The sequence below is a fragment of the Sebastes umbrosus genome, chromosome 13 (assembly GCF_015220745.1).
Source record: "Sebastes umbrosus isolate fSebUmb1 chromosome 13, fSebUmb1.pri, whole genome shotgun sequence".
Lineage (NCBI taxonomy): Eukaryota > Metazoa > Chordata > Actinopteri > Perciformes > Sebastidae > Sebastes > Sebastes umbrosus.
This window is the reverse complement of record NC_051281.1, coordinates 29,675,825-29,697,179: the sequence shown is the minus strand read 5'-3', so window position 1 is coordinate 29,697,179 and position 21,355 is coordinate 29,675,825. Positions and strand designations below refer to the sequence as shown.

The 21,355-nt window shown below is 41.7% G+C and overlaps 1 protein-coding gene across 2 annotated transcripts in view; it reads right to left on the bottom strand.

Moving 5' to 3' along the window:
• adarb1b (adenosine deaminase RNA specific B1b) overlaps positions 1-21,355 on the bottom strand; it is a 181,409-nt gene that overhangs the window by 76,933 nt on the left and 83,121 nt on the right. The window contains exon 3 of one of the 2 annotated variants that reach the window (XM_037789130.1): positions 16,956-17,025. The exons of the other annotated variant lie outside the window; for it this stretch is intronic. The gene's annotated coding sequence lies outside the window, so the exon portion shown is untranslated. The remainder of the gene's footprint in view (positions 1-16,955; positions 17,026-21,355) is intronic. 2 annotated transcript variants of the gene reach the window in all.

Here is a 21,355-nt window from a genome sequence, read left to right as displayed (position 1 = left end):
TGATGAAACTTTGCTGCATCAGGAGAGTTTGAGGTCATCCCAAAAATAAGCCAGAAAAAAAACCAAAAAAAAACTCTTATTTTCCTCCCTCACCTGCTCTGATGGGACTGCATGAGCATCCCTGTGCGAAGGGTGCCCACGCAGGTCTAACATCAGAGTGTGTGTGTATCAAAGAGAGTGTGTGTTTGAGTGTTCCTCTCCTCTCTTGCTGTGTCTATCTGGGTCAACCATCTGGGGAGTTGCCAAGGCCTTGGTAAAGTGGGCAGCTGGCCATCACAGCTGGCCAGCAAACACACACACACACGCAGAGGCGCACACACACACACAGGAAAGCGTAGAGCCACCAGGTAACATCTGCATTGCCACCGCCCATGTGCAAGCATCCAGCGCTGCCACCTGAGCGCGCATTATGTTCTCTGGGAGTGAAAGTGCGTGTTTGCGTGAGGAGGACAAAACTCCGACTGTAATCACCGGGGAATGTTTAAGACTATAGTTTGTGTTTTTATGTATGTTTGCACCGGCATTGGGTTCGTTCTCATTGAACAGGAATGTGGGGGTCCCGGCTAATTAGCCACTTCCAAGATGGAGACTAAATAAACCAGCCTGCAGAACCGCTCCAACCTCCCTCTTCTTTCAGTCCTGCTGTCGCACAATGGTGGTTCAGGCTTTCCCACACTGCTTCTATTCAGCGGTCGCAGATAGGATTACAACAGAGGTGCTCGAAAAAGTAGGCCACGACATGTTGTGTTCACATTTCTGTGTGTGTGTGTGTCGTACATTGTGAGTGTATGGAGATGACAAGACATAAAATCAGGGTAAAGTAGGCTGAAGTAGGCACCTGGTAAAATGAGAAGTGTTTGTGGGAAGCCTTTATCACTAGGGCCTGTTCCTGGAGGACTGTACGGTGGCCCTGAGAGCTCAATGCACGGCGGATTAAGAATGCAAACAGACATAACATAAGCAAATGAAGAAACACCTTCACCGATATGACAACACACCTGGCCGGGATATGCAGCCAGTGAAGTCCGCTATCCGTCAGTGGAGTTGGAGAATGACCTCAAATTTATTTTTTGTTGGCTTATTTTAACATTGTGATCACGTGATTCAGATTTTATTGCAGATATCTGCTGTTAATCTAGAGTTAGCTTTTTGCTTATTACTAGGGATGCACCGATACCACTGTTTTTCAGACCTAGTACAAGTACAAGTACTTACATTTGGGTACTCGCCGGTACTGAGTACCGATACGAGTACTTCTCTGTACCGGCTCTAGGTCGGCTTGGAAAGGCTCGGGGCGAAGGTGGCTTGCGGCCGCAGCTTTAGAGCGCTCCCCGCCCAGACCTGGCCGCACCGTGACGGGGCTCCCTGTTCCCGGAGCGACTGTCGACCGGGGCGGACTGGCCTCAGTGCGCCCCAACCGCGTCATGCCTCGGCCCACGTAAAAGGCGCCAGAGGTCTGTGGCGTTGTCCGTAACCTACCCGACCCGTCTTGAAACACGGACCAAGGAGTCTAACGCACCCAGTCTAACGCACCCGCGAGTCAGAGAGTGCAAGCAAAACCCTGTGGCGCAATGAAAGTGAGGTTAACGTCATGCTGCTGTAAAGTGGTATCGGTGCCGTTGTATTGGAGCTGTTTTGCGAGTACGAGTACATGAGCACAGTATCGGACCCGATACCCGATACTGGTATCGGGTATCAGTGCATCCCTACTTATTACTATAATATCCAAATCATGCGATCACAGTGACGGGTAGCTGACTGCAATAACTTCATAAGCGCCAAACCATGGCAAGCGTTTCCCATCCGTGGGCATTGTGTTGTCAGCTTCTTTGTCTAAATGCTGCACGTGTCGTCAAATTGGTGAAGATGTTTCTTCTCGGGCTGTCAAAGGTAACACTGTAATAATGCGTTAACACAGATTAGTTTTAAGGCCGCTAATTTCTTTAACGCATTAATGCAATCGATCTTTCAAAGGCTGTAGCGGGGTCAGTTTTAAAGCTAGAAAACCTAATGAATCCATCGGTTCCGACCATGTAATGCTAGCTTGTCATGAAGGAGGCTAAATAACGCTCCAAACTTGTGCTTAATTTTGGCAAGGAAAAACTAGTATGACCATTTTCAAAGGGGTCCCTTGACCTCTGACCTCAAGATATGTGCATGTAAATGGGTTCTCTGGGTACCCACGAGTCTCCCCTTTACAGACATGCCCACTTTATGATAATCACATGCAGTTTGGGGGCAAGTCATAGTCAAGTCAGCACACTGACACACTGACAGCTGTTGTTGTCTGTTGGGCTGCAGTTTGCCATGTTATGATTGGAGCATATTGTTTATTCTAAATGCAGTACCTGTGAGGGTTTCTGGACAGTATCTGTTTGTGTCGTTAATTGATTTCCAATAATAAATATATACATTAATTTGCATAAAGCAGCATATTTGCCCACTCCTATGTTGATAAGAATATTAAATACTTGACACATCTCCCTTTAAAGGTACATTTCGAACAGATACAAAATTTGCGATTCATTTGCGATTAATCGTGATTAACTATGGACAATCATGAGATTAATAGTGATTAAATATTGTCATTGATTGACAGCCCTAGTTTCTTCATTTGCTTGTGTTGTCTTCATTTGCAGTGCACTGAGCTCTCAGGGCCCCGTCGGACCAGTGTTCCATTGAAGTTGCAAACCCAATTTTATAGCCTCTTTCATGTTGCCTGACCTTGTAATATGATATGTTATAGTTTGTCTGTAAAATCAATTAAAAGTAGAAGTGAGACTGGACGAAGTGTCTGGAAAAGGTAGCGACTGCTTTACATAACCAGCCAGTTACAGGCCGAGGTGCAGGATATAAGTAGACCTGAAGCACAAATGGAAAAAAAAAAAATGTGTTCAAACATAATCTTTTATTACATTCATCAGGTAATCCCTGACAAATTGCCTCTGAGAAAAATGTAGCTCCAATGAATCAGGAGCTAAAGTGCAGTGAATGCATGGATGTATTTTGTTCACAGGTGCTGTATCTAACCGCCAGCTGGTTTTCCTGGAAAGGAACTCCGACCCCTCCATTCACACTGATAAACTATCAACAGTTTTCCTAAACAGTTTGCCATCTTACACTTGGGGGAATAAATGAAGCGAGATCTGTAGCAATATGGCAAAGCTACCAGACAGTTTTAGTAGTGCGGTCAAATCAACAACTACTCTCTAACAGTCTCCCCTCCCAGGAGTAGAGCCACTGAGATGTCACTGAGTAAGGCCTATTTAACCCCCAACTGCTCCAGTAAGTCTGCCAAACACTGCTCGTTCGGGCACTGGATAGTTCCCTCGAGTTCATGTGGAGCGCAACGGGGAAACCAAAAAATTAGAGGAACTCAAGCTGATGTATATACACATTTGCATAAGAAGAAATCTCTTTCCTGAAAGAATGGTCTCGGGAAAGCAACGATACTACTGTAAATAAAAGGAAGTGACAGCCTCCTGGCGCGTTGTTGTTGGTGTCGATGTGCCAGGCCAATAGAACCACAGAGGGGGAAGTGAGGCATGGGCAGATGAGCCTGTGGCGCTCGGGCCCCTCCGTCCCTCTGCCAGGCCTCCCTTCCCCCCCCCAGGCCTCCCTTCCCCCAACTCCCTTCATTTTCCCTCTTATTGAGTTTCCCCCTCTTTCTCAAAGTCGTCTTCTGTCTGCCAGGCACAAACCCCCCCAGGAGGAGCGCCGGGCTGTGAAGCAAATTTTCATAGTGGCCAAACGGCGGTACCACAACTTCCGTGTCCGTCACGTGATGCCATTGGGCCAAAAAATACTTTTCACTATAGACTTACATTGGGAAAGAGTCTGTAACTCAGCGGATCATTATTTTTTTTATATAAATCAACTTCCCAGTATGAAATCATTAGGTCCTAAAAGTTGTAAAATGCACTAATAGCGGAATCCAGAGTTATTTCCCTTCCTCCTTTTATTTGAATGAGACCCAGACCAAGGCTGGAGCGAGGGCTGGTAGGCGGAGTTAAAGGAAACGGTACTGCGCCTGCTCTACGGAAGTATAAGTCTTTACATTTGGGTACTCGCCGATACCGAGAACCGATACGAGTACTTCTCTGTGCCAAAAGACCCTCGTTAACAGCCAGCTGGAGGGTGTGAGCGACACACGGCCGGCTGGGGAGTCCCGCATACGAGGCGGTGCACCGTGACCGGCTCTAGGTCGGCATGGAAAGGCTCGGGGTGAAGATGGCTCGCGGCTCACATAAAAGGCGCCAGGGGTCTGCGGCGATGTCAGCAACCCACGGACCAAGGAGTCTAACCCACACGCGAGTTAGAGGGTGCAAGCAAAACCCCGTGGCGCTATGAAAGTGAGGGCCGGCGCGCGCTGGCTGAGGTGGGATCCTGGTCCAGCGGGTCGGGCGCACCACCAGCCCGTCTCGCCCACACCGTCGGGGAGGTGGAGCATGATGACCCGAAAGGTGGTGACGAGTACATGAGCACAGTATCGGACCCGACACCCGATACCGGTATTGGTATCAGTGCATCCCTTGGCGCAATGGATGCGGAAGATCTCCGAATGATACGGGTACTCGGGGTCACTCAGCAGTCGAGCCATTTTGGCTTTGTGCGCCACTGAGCGACTCTCATAGGAATGAACGGGAGCCCGCCTCCAACGCTGTATACAGTTCTCTTTATACATCCATGCCTGGCACACGCCGCCAACACAAAAACACGGTCGTCTCCTTTTTAGAGCTGTACGCGTAAAACCTTAAATGACGTTGAACGCTTTGCTCCCTGCGGCCGACGGTAGAGGGTTGCATCGGGCAGCTCTCAGGTGTGAGTGGGTGTGATTGTATCCTAAGTGAAGTCCTCCATTGATGAATGCACGTCAGAATAAAGACAAGGCTACCTATAAAGAAGATGAAGTATGCAGCCTCGTTAAAGCACACATGAGCTGTAGGCGGTGAGTCAGTATCAATAAAACGGGATGGTGGGACATCTTTCTGGGATTACCATCTGGCCATAGCTGCCTTAGGCCTGCTCTACTATGGACCAGTGAACAAAGCTGGTCTGACTTTCTGACTGCCTGCTTGCTATCTGTCTACATGTCTATTTTTGCTGACTGTGTGACCGCCTGTAGCCTTGGCAATTTTAAAAAATTGCGATGTTGAAACTGCAATTTCCCAACACACAAGAGACTGGGGGAATTCTTTTAGATGGAAAAAAGGCCTTCAAAACAAGGAGTTCTGCAGATTCACTCTGAAAATACACGATGTACTGATGATTCACTGTTTCAGGGGGAAAGGAAACGAATATATGACGGTCAGTACTGTGCCATCCTTTCATCTAATGATCCAAATTATTCAAACTGAAGGCAAGTTCTTGGAATCGGACATAATGTAACAGCATGCCATACTTAGTCTCGCTTCATCTCTTTGAGGATAATATTTTTAATAAATAAACAAGACCTTTGCCAGCCAAAACGGCATTTTTTCCCCCTCTCGTGTTCTGTTTCACTACTTGTTTAGTAGTTGCACTCTGAGAAAGCTTTAAAGCCACCACGCTGCAGAACTGCCTTTGACATCTCCTTTCACCAGGCAACGGCCACGGTTACATAAGGGTTACTATTTTAGTTTGGTAACGGACCTGCCTCTGATGGAAGGACCGAACAGAGTCCTGCCAGCACTGCACCCCTAATGGACACTTTTAAAGGTCCCATATTGTAAAAAAAATTGATTTTCACGTCTCTTATATTAAAAAACAGGTTTAAGTGCTTTATAAATACGGTTAAACTATCAAAACGCTCAATATACAGAGAAATACACACAGCCTGTATTCAGAAATTGTGCGTTTGAAACGAGTCGTTTGGATTTCTGTCCATTTGTGATGTCACAAATATATAATATTTAGACCATTACACGATTTTAAACATAAACATTCTAAATGTGTCCCAGTTTATTTCCTGTTGCAGTTTAGGAAATAACATCAGCTGACAAGAAGTAAACATGGACCCAAACTGTTGCCTAGCAACGGAATTCCGTTGCAATTCTGTTGAAATGCACTAAAACGGAGCATTTCAGACAGACAGTATGAGAAAAATAAAGTTTTTTTTTAACATTACAGCATGTAAACATGTTCTAGTAGAAAACACAAAATATAAGAATGAACCAGAAAATGAGCACGATATGGGACCTTTAAAGTACAAAAAACTGCTGAGTGAATATTCAAGTGTTATTATCCGAGTATTCTTTCGCTTCATTTATTGATTTTATCTCTGTGATGTGATATTCCCTTATTAACGGTATTCTTGTTTCTTATTGTTACACTTCATTGTTTTATAAAGCACTCTACTTCTGACTTGAGGTTGACCGATAGTGGATTTTTAAAGGCCGATATAATAACTAGGGATGCACCGATCCGACTTTTTCCAGTCCCGACAGCGATACCTGGGCTTTGGGTTTCGGCCGATGCCGAGTACCAATCCGATACCAGTGTATAATTAATAAATTGTATGCCTCACTGTGTGGAAGTGACTGGGATTATTCTTTTATGTGTAAGGCAACATTAGGCTCGACTTTAACATTGCTTTCCTAACTTTGTTTTTTTCAATCGGCCAAAGCAATTACTCGGTCTACCTCGACAGTACTTCTGACACATGAAAAGAGCTCAAAGAAACCACCTTACTTTTTAAAAAATAAATAACTGCAAGACACTGCCACCTGATTTTGGTGGAAAGCCAAGCTATGGACTGGAGGACTAATGATTCAATGTGAAACAAACATGCCGACTCAGGAGGGGTTCTGTATCATTTTCCAATTGGGTCATTCAAGGTAAACCAGTGGGAGTAACAGAGAGAATGAGGGGGCAGGTAGATCAACAGTGAGGACAAGCAGCAGAGAGCTCATGTTAGAGTGGAAAAGGCTTTAGGAGCAAATGTAAATGTAAAATTGAGTGCTTTGTTGATGTAGCGAGGTGAACAAACTGAAAAAAAACAATTCACTACATTCTTATTCTTGCGACCCCTTTGCTTTTGTTTGTTTACTATGAAACGAGTGGTACTCAAAAGGCAGTGGCTCAATAGGTAAAATTAGATCATTAGAACAATCAGACTTACAGCATCGACTACTGTTGGCTTCAATGACCAAACAACAAGTGACCATTGATTGAAAAACACAAAATAAACGATGTTGTTGAAGGATGATGAGATTTCAGGGGACATGCACACACCACTATGTTGGAAAAAAAATGACAACACAACAATACTGCAACCCGATTGTTCCCAAAGTGGGGAGCGCCATAAAAGCTTAAAGGTGCCTTGTGGGGTTTTCTTGTAGACAAACCGAGTTCTGTTTATTGCGTCTACCCCGAGGTCTAACAAACATTTCCATTTTCGAAGCCTAATTTCTTTCCAACAAAAAGCAGGATAGCGTGAAACCTGCAGTGTATCGTGTTGCCCACCTGCATGTTCGCCCTCGAGCACAATCAAATTAAAACCGGGACTCGTTTGTAAAAACACTGCTCTGTAACGCTACTAGTGATCAAAAACCATAAGGTCCCATCAAAGGGTCCATATTATGCTTATTTTCAGGTTCATTCGTGTTTTATGTTTACATGCTGTAATGTTCAAAAAACACTTTATTTTCCTCATACTGTCTCCCTGAATATACCTGTATTCACCGTCTGTCTGAAACGCTCTGTTTTAGTGCATTTCAACGGAATTGCAATGGAATTGCAATGGAATTGCGATGCTAGGCAACAGTTTGGGTCCATGTTTATTTCCTGTTAGCTGATGTTATTTCCATACACTGCAACAGGATTAAACTGGGACACATTTAGAATGTTTACGTTTAAAACCGTGTGATGATCTATAATATATTGTATATTTGTGACATCAGAAATGGACAGAAATGCTAACGGCTTGTTTCAAACGCACAATTTCTGAATACGGGCTGTGTGTATTTCTCCGTATATTGAGCATTTTGATAGTTTAACAGTATTTATAAAGCACTTAAACCTGCTTTATAATATAAAAGACATGAAAATCTCACTTTTTACAATATGGGACCTTTAAGCCTTTACAACAGGAAGCAGTATTGTTGTGTTGTCTTTTTCCAACACGTGGTGCGGCATGTCCCCTGGAATCTCTGGTGAGATCTCTGCTTTTTGTGTCTTTTATATCAATGGCCACTATGTATTGGTGGACAAAACAATTTTTTTTGGCGTTTCTTCCATTTTTTCCCTGTTAAAAGGGTTTTCTTTGGTTACATTTTTCCGCATCCACTGCAAGGGTCATAAAGGACAGAGGGTGTGGTATGTTGTACAGACTGTAGCCCCCTGAGGCCAATTTGTGATTTGTGATATCGGGCTAAATAAATAAAATTGAGTTTGTAGTGAAGGAGCGTGTATTAATGTGTGTATTAGGGGTGGGAATCACCAGAGGCCCGACAATACGATGTCATCACGATACTGAAGTCACAATATGATTTCAATGCAATTTTAAACATTTGCCGATATGTATTATTGTACTGCGATAAGATATATTGCAATAAATTGCGATTAGGGCTGTCAAAGTTGAGGCGATAACGCAAATCTATTTTAACGCCACTAATTTCTTTAACACAACTTGCAATTCTGAGGTTGTAGCGGGCTCAGTTTAAAAGCGAGAGTGAAGATACTGGTATCATACGAAACTAGAAAATCCAAGGCATTGGTATCAACCATGTCATACTAGCTTGTCGCAAAAAGGTTAAAGATTAAATAACGCTCCAAACTTATGCTAAATTTTGGTGAGGAAAAACTGTCATGGCCATTTATGAGGTCAGAGGTCAATCGACCCCTTTAAAATTGGCCATGCCAGTTATTCCTCGCCAAAATTGTACTTTGGAGCGTTATTTAGCCTCCTTCGTGTCAAGCTAGCAAGATCAATACTTGACGTCTGTGTATTGATACAATATGTCCATGCAAAATATCGCGAAACCATGCCGTATCGATTCCTTCCCCCACCCTTAATGTGTGGGAGATCAAAAATATTTTTATCTGCAAAATGAGGCTCTGATAGAAGAAATTCAGGTACAACGGCTGTAAGCCACAGGCTTGACTGCTTTAAAAACATATGAAACTGCCATAATGTTTCAATTTCAGCATTGAAATCCACACTGAAACGTGACCCATCATCTTCTTTAGTGGATCCTGTTCAATACAAACAGCAAATAAATATTTTGAAACCTGCAAACTGCACCTTAAAGGCTACATTAGAGCTGCAATGGAGAAGCTCGCCCCTTCTTAACAGTGTCTCTGGAGATGCGCCCCATTTGCTCCAAATTCTTTTGTCAGGCATGGACGCTTTGCCGCTGACAGGAAGCAACACATTAGAACTTCAGAGCGAAATGCAAACTGTCTCCTGAACAGCACCAAGGAAGTTTCTGGACTCAATCCGTTGCCCTTCTTCTCCTCTCCAATTTGCTTTGGTAAAAAGGGATCTCATTGATATTGAAATATTTCAGTAAGGTGTTTCTGTACTAGGGATGTTAATAATTAACCGTTTTTACCGTAAACCGACATTATGAATTTTAACCGATTAACGCTATCGGTTAAAACGGTTAAAAGAAATATTACAAATGAATTAAAAAGCTGAGCAAAACTCAGAGGAGCGGCTTATCAGTTTAAGGAGAAAAGCTGGTCCACCTTAACAGCCCACCTTTCAGAGAGTCTGAGCCGGAGTTACAGATACAGGAAGTTGGCTCGGGTCATGAGCGGAGGAGTTGTTGCCTCGTAGCATTTATTCACCGACAAATAAACTGTTACGTCTGTTATGTCTGCAACGTTCACAGCTATAACGCCACCTACGAACCCACACTCACCGCGGCAACACACACGCGGCCTGTTGGACACTCGCTAAAGTTGCGCCGCGCTGACAGAGCGTATGTGTGTGGCTACGGCTACAGCTACAGCTGCTAACGTAGCACAAACACAAACATACACACGGTCTGTCGGTTACTCACTAATGTTACGCCGCGCTGACAGAGCGTATGTGTGTGTGGCTACGGCTACAGCTGCTAACGTAGCACAAACACACACACACACGGTCTGTCTTTTACTGGGAAAGTGGCTGCATGTCCACGACACTACACGCAGCACCGTGGCTGCTAAGTTAACGCTCCCGGACGGGTGAACTGGGGTCTCAGTTGTCTGTTGTGCTCAAACACTGCAGCTGGCTAATTTTTCAAAATTAGCATCCCTATTCTGTACAGTTAAACGATACTGTGTATTTGTCAAATATTACATTGTGCACATGACTCCACTTTGATTCCACTTACAGTAAATTGAGCCCAATTAGCATGCAAGCCAGGTACACCGGACTGACAGAAACTTCCTCCATCATCGCCGTTTAAGCACATCATCACTTCACTTATGACAACCTAATCAATTCAAACAGGCCTTCTCTTGGCTTTAGGTGCTCATGTGTATGTGTGTGTGAATAGAACTGTGTGTGTGTGTGTGTGTGTGTGTGTGTGTGTGTGCCGGGGTATTGGCGTGCTACAGAGCGGCAGCAGATGTGAGAGGTAATTTGGAGCCCTGAGAGACGCACTCTGATGTGTTACAAAGCATTATGGGTAAATGTGCTGTCATTGAACTTGAGTGGACTTCAATGACACAATGTTCTGTTCTCGCCTGACACACACACATTTCTTTTTTAGCTGGGCTTGACTTTCTGGGTCACATTTTTGTGCGATGGTCAGATTCACCTTTACCGAGGCAAACAGGAAAAAAAAAAAATGCTTTGTTGTTATTCACTCTTGCATTCAGTGTTTTTTTTGCATTTGTTGCGCACTCACTCATTAACTTATACTCCAAATCTGATCGTAAAAACAGACGTGGAGGTTGCACTGAGTGTCCACACTGTACTCTGTGCGGGGCGCAGGCTGCCACTGGTGTGTTAAATGCCGTAGGCCATGTTTATATAACTAGTTTCCTAACATGGGAATGGGTCACACTCGCACTGCAATTATGACACAACAGAGAAAGGGAGACAGAGGGAAAGAGGAATCTATATATATATAAAAAGCAAAAAGCTGAATAAGGTATGATTTGTAGCCTAAATGTCCTCAAAGCCGGAAGAGTGGGCATGCTATACTGTTGATATCATCACACAAATAGTGCTTGTAATTACAAAAGGACGGGAGAGAAGAATGCAGAGCAGGGTTGAAATGACATAATGGGACAAACTAGCATCTAAAAGGTGGGCAGTGACAGAAGCGAGCAGATGCAAACCGACTGTTGGCAGCAGTGTTTTTGACATGAGCAGACAATGAGGTCATGGGCCGCCAAGGCTGTTATTTTGTTGTTGTGCTCACGTATAGAGGCTTCAACGGCACCCATCCGTAGCATAGCTTCGGCCTTATTGATAACAGGCCTACTCCAGGACGTTGATACCGACTAGCTTTAAACCACTCTCGATTCATTCGTCTTTCACCCAAAGAGACACTAAGGTAACGATGTTCACTCCACAGAACATGGAGCCATACTCAGACAAAAACACACCAGCACTGGCCCGGGGGGAGGTACAAAAAATGGGGGCAGGAGGGAAAGAGAGAGAAGATGCAGTCATATCCACAGTGTTTGGAGGGGAGCACAGAGATGATTCCCTCCACTGGAAACAAAGGAGGAATGCAGTTTGTCCACAGAAACCTTCCCAGTGAAGGGTTTGTAAAGTAAAAAACAGTAGATCATCTCCGTTGCGATTAGGGCCGGGCAATATGACGATCATCAAAACAATATAAAAATGCCAATCGTATATATTTTTCTTTATTGTTTCTATTGCAATATAGGCGAGGTGTTTATTTATTTATTTTTCTCTATAATTTCACTTAAAACTGCTATGTTCATTTTGCACTATGGGCTGTTAAAGTTAACGCATTATTAACATGTTAACGCAAATTAGTTTTAAGGCCAATCATTTTTTTAACGCATTAACACTACTAGTGGTTTTTAAGTTGTAGTTGGCTCAGTTTTAAAGCTACAAAACCTGATGAATCCATCGGTACCAACCATGTCATACTAGCTTGTCGCGAAGAAGGCTAAATTACGCTCCAAACTTACGTTAAATTTTGGCGAGGAAAAATTGGTACAGCCATTTTCAGAGGGATCTCTTGACCTCTGAACTCCAGATATGTGAATGAAAATGGGTTCTATGGGTACCCACGAGTCTCCCCTTTACAGACATGCCCACTTTATGATAATCACATGTCAGCTTTGGCAGACCTTGCCTCTGTTCCCTTGATGAAATAATTTCCTTGGCTCACTTTAAAACGTAGGTACTGTACTGCGCCTACGTGTCGGGATGTAGTTGAATGCCAAGCCGTTTGTGACCGCTCAGTCAATATATGAAAAATTAATGTGATAGAATGACAAATGGCCTCGTCTTGAATTTTGCATGCAGGAAATGACAGAAATTTGCTGGCGTGTTTTAGTGCAAGTCATAGTCAAGTCAGCACACTGACACACTGAAAGCTGTTGTTGCCTGTTGGGCTGCAGTTTGTCATGTTATGATTTGAGCATATTGTTTTATGCTAAATGCAGTACCTGTGAGGGTTTCTGGACAATATCTGTCATTATTTTGTGTTGTTAATTGATTTACAATAATAAATATATACATACATTTGCATAAAGCAGCATATTTGTCCACTCCCATGTTGATACGAGTATTAAATACTTGACAAATTTCCCTTTAAGGTAGATTTTGAACAGATAAAAATGTGCAATAATCGTTATTAACTATGAACAATCATGCAATTAATCACGATTAAATATTTCAATTGATTGACAGCCCCAGAAAATACTCATTTGTCAAGTATTTAATTCAAACAGGAGTATATAAAAATAGGCTTAACCATGTGGTTATTTCATATAGACTATTTATTGAATCACCAGAAAACATGCTATATTGTGACATACTGTATATTGTTATCGAGATATTAAATGACCTACAGTATATCAGGATAGAAGATCTTGGCCATATCGCCCAGTCTTATCCGTTATATATGTATTATGATCATGTCAACAGTCAGCCAATGGTACATAATGTCATCTGACTGCTCTGAAGTGCACTAAAACACGCCAGCAAATTTCTGTCATTTCCTGCATGCAACATTCAAGACGAGGCCATTTGTCATTCTATCACATTCATTTTTCATATATTTACTGAGCGGTAACAAACGGCTTGGCATTCAACTACATCACGACACGTAGGCGCAGTACAGTACCTACGTTTCTAAAGTGAGCCAAGGAAATATGTCATCAAGGGAACGTAGGCAAGCTCTACCAAAGCTGTTATGACTAAATAAAACAGACAAATGGTAGGCATCAAATTAAAGTTATTTAAAGGTCCCATATTGTAAAAAGTAAGATTTTCATGTCTTTTATATTATAAAGCAGGTTTAAGTGCCTTATAAATACTTTTAAAGTATCGAAGCGCTCATGGAAATACACACAGCCCGTATTCAGAAACTGTGCGTTTGAAACAAGCTGTTAGGATTTCTGTCCATTTGTGATGTCACAAATATACAATATTTAGACCATTACACGGTTTTAAACGTAAACATTCTAAATGTGTCCCAGTTTATTCCTGGTTGCAGTGTATGTTCATGACATCAGCTAACAGGAAGTAAACATGGACCCAAACTGTTGCCAGGCAACGCAATTCCATTGCAATTCTGTTGAAATGCACTAAAACGGAGCGTTTCAGACAGAGGGTAAATACAGGTATAATCAAGCAGACATTATGAGGAAAATAAAGTTTTTTCTTGAACATTACAGCATGTAAACATGTTCTAGTAGAAACACAAAATACAAGTATGAATCTGAAAATGAGCACAATATGGGCCCTTTAAGGAAATAAAACGGTCATTAATACTTTCGTCTGAAGGTCAGTCTGCTCCTGAAATCTGGATAAAAGTGGTAATGTTTTCATGGGGGCGTCTTCATCCAATCTGCAATATCAGTATCAGGGTTGATTTTTAATGGAACTGTAACAGCTACATAAAGCCTGAATCACCTTGATCCTTTTTGTTTATCGTAACCCATTGGGCTCCGGGTAAAAATGGCTTGTCAAATCCGCCCCGTAGTGTTCTAATAAAAAAACCAACCCTGAACATTTTCCTAATGCGCAGCACTGCAAGTGTAGAGCGACATGAACAAATAAACTACAGGAGGCACTTTCAATTAAGGATAAGCACAGCCGGCAAAGTGAGCAAGAGCCGCTTTGAGAAACAAAATAGTTGTTCTGCTGCGTTTGGCTCTATTTCAGTGACGCTCAGTGATGCAGCGTGCCTGTAAAGTGCTGCTGTTGTTTGAAATCCTGTCCAAACCTTCGTGCTCCGACACCTCCAGGATGACACTCCTCTCCCCGTGGACACAGTACAAAACACTGGGAAACCATAACAGTAAAGTTGGCTCTATTTTCTTGATTCAGAGATACTGCATACTGGAAACTGTATTAGCCTATGTCAATTAGAAATTGGCTTTAGTAAAAGAAAAAAAAAATAGTTGAAAAAAGTCATCACGTTTGTTTTTAACAGTGTCCTGATTTTGCTCTACAGCACTCTGACAAATGCAGCAAACGTGACATCGAAAGCTGCAAAAGATAATCATGACCACACACCTTCTGTTCATCATGACAACAAACTTCACACGTATATTTACTTTTGCAGCAATTTGCTTTCCTATAAATAGAAGACCTGAACAAGCAAAGAAGCCGCCCGCGACAAACCACCTCCTGCCAACATATACCAAGCTGATAATGAGTGACTCATCAGTGCTAATTTGGTGTGCTAATTTTATCAGCGAACTTCACAGGCTTGAAGAACCCTCGCCGTGGCAGAATGGAAGCTTTAACACCAACACGGTCACGCCGTCAAAGAACTACAGTGTTGTGCTGTGTGCTGAAATGTCAACACCCAAGTACAACCTTTTTTTGTCATCGCTACCCCACTGATCATTGTAAGGAAGAACTCAATATATGTGTACGCGGGATGCTTTAAAGGTATAATGTCTAACAGCTGTCGGTTGGGGTTTGTAAACACATCGCATTCAAGAGAGCAGCGATGGTCAAGCGAGCTATAGAATGACTGAAGAGAGAGAGCGGCGTTAGTCCAGTGAATCAAAGAAATAAATAAAATCGTTTGGATTTCTGTCCATTTGTGATGTCACAAATCTACAATATTTAGACCATTACACGGTTTTAAACATAAATGTTCTAAATGTGTCCCAGTTTATTTCCTGTTGCAGTTTATGTGAATGACATCAGCTGACAGGAAGTAAACATGGACCCAGACTGTTGCCTAGCGACGCAATTCCATTGCAATTCCATTGCAATTCCGTTGAAATGCACCAAAACGGAGCGTCTCAGGAAGAGGGTAAATACATGTATATTCAGGCAGACAGAATGAGGAAAATAAAGTTTTTTTTTAAACATTACAGCATGAAACATGTTCTAGTAGAAACACAAAATACAAATATGAACCTGAAAATGAGCACAATATGGGACCTTTAAAATAATTAACTTTGCTTTTAAACTTGACATATTGGCAACCGTCTTGTCCAAGCAGTATGGCTCTAACTGCAGTGCCAGCCAACCAGCTGGAGCATTTGGAAATAATGTGTGTGCATGTGTGTAGCAGCATGTCGATTTGGCATAGCCGTTCCACTTATTTCAGTTCTTATATAATGACCATTTCAGGGGGAAAAAAAGAAATGTGACAGCAAACTCATGTCATGACGCATTCATGTTGAAAGTGCCCACTGCTGCAGGGAGGAAACAACATCACAACTGTTCTTCACTGGATGCATCCAATGAAATAAGCACCCAAACACACACTGTGAACACTCCTGAAAGATACATGTGTAGAACTTTTTTCTACTGTTTTCTTACCTGAGCTTAATTTTTGTTTGTTTCAGTCACTAGTCAGGGGACACTATGAACAGTATAGCCTATTACATTGCAAGGCTAAAGGTCAATTTTCACACTATATCCCTTTATGAAGCATATGGTTCTTTATGTTCAGCACCAGGTGTACAGTAAAGATTCAAAGGAAATTAAAGCTGCAGTAGGCAGAATGTTTTTGGCATCATTGGGCAAAAGATTCCATAATACTCTTTCAGCATATTGTAATTCAAGTGTTCTGAGAGATAACTAGACTTCTGCTCCTCCTCATGGCTCTGTTTTCAGGCTTTAAAAAATCTTTGGCCAATCACAGGTCATTTCAGAGCGAGAGAGCGTTCCTATTGGCTGTTCATTCAACAGAGGCAGCTGTCAATCACTTGCAAACTTTGATCAAACGGTCAAACTAGGCAGCGCTGATCAAATATGAATCAATATTCTTTTACTGTAATATCCATTTGTCGCGTAAAATGTTTTCAGAAACATCTTGTAGTGTACTGTTTAGCTGTAAAATGAGAAAGTTTGCTCCGGCTGGTGGGCGGCGCTTGATATTTCCTCAACTGATCTTAACATGGCTGTTGTTGTCTCTTGCACTACTGTCAGGATATAGTGACCATTTCACCACTTCTTTTAATCATATTCACACCCAATCCCGCTTACTTCAGCTTTAAACTATCATTTAGGTTAAGCACATGTACTGTATGTCTATAGTCCCATGTGATCCTTGTTGAATTGTTTTCTTTTCTCTCAAAAAAATGAAATAAAGAAAACTGTCACACTTTTGTCAATGAAGATAACTGGCTCACTAGCGAGAAATATTTAGCCATCTCTCAACCATAAAATTTAAAAACTGGCATTTTTAGCTGCGTGTTCAACAATGAAATCTCAACCACAACAAATCAAATCGCATTGGAAATTCTGTTTACCAACACCAGCAGTATTGCAGTAGGTAGTGTGAGAGAAACAGGGAGAGGATGACGGTGGGGGGGACAGTGAATCGTGTGCTTTGAGGCACTGTGTGTTTCAACATCACCTATGGAGAGCAATCTGCTATGGTGTTATCCTGGCGTTTTCCCTGCCAATCAAATGTAAGGTGGCTAAATCTGAAAAAAAAAAAAAAGTGTTTTCATTTTTTCACCCATTTTTTTAAACCTAAATTGATTAGACTGCACTTGACGCTAGTGCAGGTAGACTAAAGGGAAAATATGCAGTTTTTGAAAATTAAAGTAACTCATTCTTCCTCTTACAAAATAAAAGATGAATTCATACGCAATAAAATACATAATTTCTCACTTCAGTGCACTTAAAGGGGAACACCACCTAAATTAATAATTCCAATAAGTTATTTCCGTGTGTGAACATGAGCTCCTCTCTCTCAAAACCAGAAACCAGAGAAGTAAGTCTCAAACTAGTGATGTCATCAAATATAAAGTCTGGAGCTGCTCCATAGACGATGAGTGGGAGACTGATTTAAAGGTCCCATATTGTAAAAAGTGAGATTTTCATGTCTTTTATATTATAAAGCAGGTTTAAGTGCTATATAAATACTATTAAACTACCAAAACACTCAATATACGGAGAAATACACACAGCCCGTATTCAGAAATTGTGCATTTGTGATGCCACAAAACACATCGCATTCAAGAGAGCAGCGATGGTCAAGCGAGCTATAGAGTGACTGAAGAGAGAGAGCGGCGTTAGTGCAGTGAATCAAAGAAATAAATAAAGCCGTTTGGATTTCTGTCGATTTGTGATGTCACAAATCTACAATATATAGACCATTACACGGTTTTAAACGTAAACATTCTAAATGTGTCCCAGTTTATTTCCTGTTGCAGTGGATGTAAATAACATCAGCTGACAGGAAGTAAACATGGAAATTGTTGCCTAGCAACACAATTCCGTTGCAATTCTGTTGAAATGCACTAAAATGGAGCATTTCAGACAGAGGGTGAATACAGGTATATTCAGGCAGACAGTACGAGGAAAATAAAGTTTATTTTTAACATTACAGTATGTAAACATGTTCTAGTAGAAACACAAAATACAAGTATGAACCTGAAAATGAGCTCGACATGGGATCTTTAATGGACCAACAGAATGTTTGTTTTCTTTTTTATACCCAAATGAGCTTTATTCTATTGTGGCGTTCTCAGCCTTGAAACAGAAAATGTTCCCATATACTTAGAACATCCCCCTGGGTGCTCTGTGTCATCTGGAACATCTCAACCAATTCATCGTCTATGAAGCAGCTCCACACTTTATACCCTATGACATCACACATTTGAGTTTCAGCACTCTAGTTTTGGGATTTGGGAGAGAGTTGTTCATGTTTACTAATATTTTTGGACTGTCTTAGACCATATTAATAACTATGAATTTTGAAAATAGGCGTTCCCCTTTAAAGGAAGCTACAGCTACAGTGTTACTTGGTATGGTACTGTATGACTAGTAGCTAATGTTGGCACACGTTAGAGAGATTTTGATGTGTAACTCACATTACTAAAAGTCAGTTTGTGACTTTATTATTCTTCTCTACTCATTACACTACATTTTACCATTTACCATTATCCTATAATAATTAAAGGCCAATTCTCTATCCTTAAGCTAAACATTGGCTGGAGCTGATTCCATGGAGCAGGAGACTACTGCATTACTATCAAGAGAGGGGGATTATGACATTATACAAAACATGCTGCATCTAATAACAATGTGTAGAATAAAAGTCAAAGAAGTAAGTCGTTAGCTATGAGCCCTGATATGGGGCTTATGTTTTATAATTAGTTTGTTTGAACTTTTCATTGTGTATAACTTTTTTGCCATTTAACAATTTAGGTTAGCTTATACTGTATATTCTTGGAGGAAACAAAGTTATGCTGTCAATCCTCCAAAACTGTAATAAACATTATGAAAGTTGTTTTTTTTGTTTTAAAACAGCGGCATTTATAATAGTTTTTATTAGGGCTGTCAAATTTAACACATATAATAATAATAGCGCGTTAACAAAAATTAGTTTGAACGCCACTAATTTCTTTAACGCAGCTTGCGATTATTAGGTTGTAGCGGGCTCAGTTTAAAGCTAGAAGATACTAGCTTGTCTTGAAGGAGGTTAAATAACGCTCCAAATTTCTGCTAAATTTTGGCGAGGAAAAACTGGCATGGCAATTTTCTAAAGGGGTCCCTTGACCTCTGACTTCAAGATATGTGAATGTAAATGGGTTCTATGGGTACCCACGAGTCTCCCCTTTACAGACATGCCCACTTTATGATAATCACATGCAGTTTGGGGCAAGTCATAGTCAAGTCAGCACACTGACACACTGACAGCTGTTGTTGCCTGTTGAGCTGCAGTTTGCCATGTTATGACTTCAGTATATTTTTTATGCTAAATGCAGTACCTGTGAGGGTTTCTGGACAATATCTGTCATTGTTTTGTGTTGTTAATTGATTTCCAACAATAAATATATACATACATTTGCATAAAGCAGCATATTTGTCCACTCCCATGTTGATAAGAGGATTAAATACTTGGCAAATCTCCCTTTAAGGTACATTTTGAACAGATACAAAATTAGTGATTAATTTGTGATTAATCATGGATAATCATGCAATTAATAGTGATTAAATATTTGAATTGATTGACGGCCCTCGCTTTTATATTGAAAATGCAACTTGTAAGAGTACAATTCTCAAATCGCAAGAGCCACGATTTTTACTTTGACTCGTACAATTACACAAATTACAAAGTCACAAGAAATAAATAAATTGCAGCTGCAGTATTAAGATATTATAAAGACCATAAAGATCATGTTATATTTGGGATAGGACATTCAGAGGGGATAGGTTCAGGTCTGTTACGTCACAGCTCTCGTAGCTGTAGCATCTATGTAATCTATCTGAGACATCCTGTCCATTTGCCTGCTCCTCCGTTCTGCTCGGCTACCCTTGGTCACTGACTAAGAAGTTTGCTGTGTGGTGGTAGGGGGGTGCTCAGGCTCAGCTTGTTGAAAACCTGGAGTGCACACAAATAGCTCATGCATGCACAATGTCTGATATACACTCCATCTCTATTAATATTTGAAATCCTGCAGTTCAATCTCTTATCGCTCCCGTTCCTCCCCTCCCTCTGCTGCTCTGAGAACAGCTCCATGCTATCCATCTTGTTTGTATCGACTGCTCCCTCAGTGAGGCAAAGGGGGGGGCGGGTGCTCAGTGATTCATTTAAGTGTAAAGTAGAAATCTCAGAATTTGTCATCATCCACGGCTGCGAAATTTCTCAAGCCCAATTAGGGCAGAATTTATATTCCAGGGGTACGTGGGTGGTAAAGTATTAGCCGTGTTGCTCTGTGCTGTAACCGTATGACGAGGGTTGGGGTGTAAATCTGTAATATATCAGTGTATTTGAATTCTCATTACCGTCACATGACTGCTCCTCTTTAGGTTGGTCACTCGTGAGAATGCGACTGCTGCCGTTTGGCAGCAAAGTGGGTTTGTAGCAAATGACAAGTGACAGCTAGCAAATCTTGATGACACTGTTTGTAAGATTTGCATGCAGACGGTGGCAAGCAGCGATGGAAATACTTTCCCATTCCCATCTAAGAATCAATCATCCACAAACCGCTACGAGGATGAGCATGTCGGCAAACTCGAGTGACAAGCCCGAGTCCATCTCACGACCAACAATAATGCAAACATTTGGGAAAACAGTGAACTATTAAAAGGAACGGTGCGGGCGTGGGAAATCTGTACACGCATGTGCATGCAAGTGAATACACTCATGATAAACCACGTGTAAAATCCTGTCCCCTTCACGTCAATCCAAGTTAGTACATACATACCCCAAACACTAAATGCGCTTTAGTGTTTTTTGTACCATTTTTGTATGACTAATTTACAAAGACTATAAAAGTTCACAAGTCAAATTCAGTCAAATTCCTCTGGTGTTTTACTGCAGTATACTACTGATATGAATCTGTGTAACAGTGTACAATTAGCTGCTTTTATATTGTGGTTGTTAATGTTAAAGGGACTGTTTGTAAAAATCATAAATGTCTTGTTAACAGCGACACCTGTGGCCGTTAAATCAACGAAAGTCAGCGTTCTGCTGCTCGCGCTTGTGCTCGCTCTACATAGACATGAACGAGCATCACTCAAAACTGAGGCGACACACGTCAGCTAAAAGCACAATATCACTCTATATTTCAGCTGCTTGGCAGTAATGTTAGCTGACCAGACGAAGGTCTCTCCATGAATCAATGCTGATCCTAGTGTTGGCTTTTCCTGCCTCAACCTCCCGACCGTGGCCAGAGGGAACAGGGGAGACACTGGAGTTTTGGTCGGAGACGATAACGTTTCTCTCTGCGGAGCCTCATCACTTCACAAGACACGGGAAACCTCTGTTGGTCTGGCGGAGCTGCAGCAGTTATTTCTGCA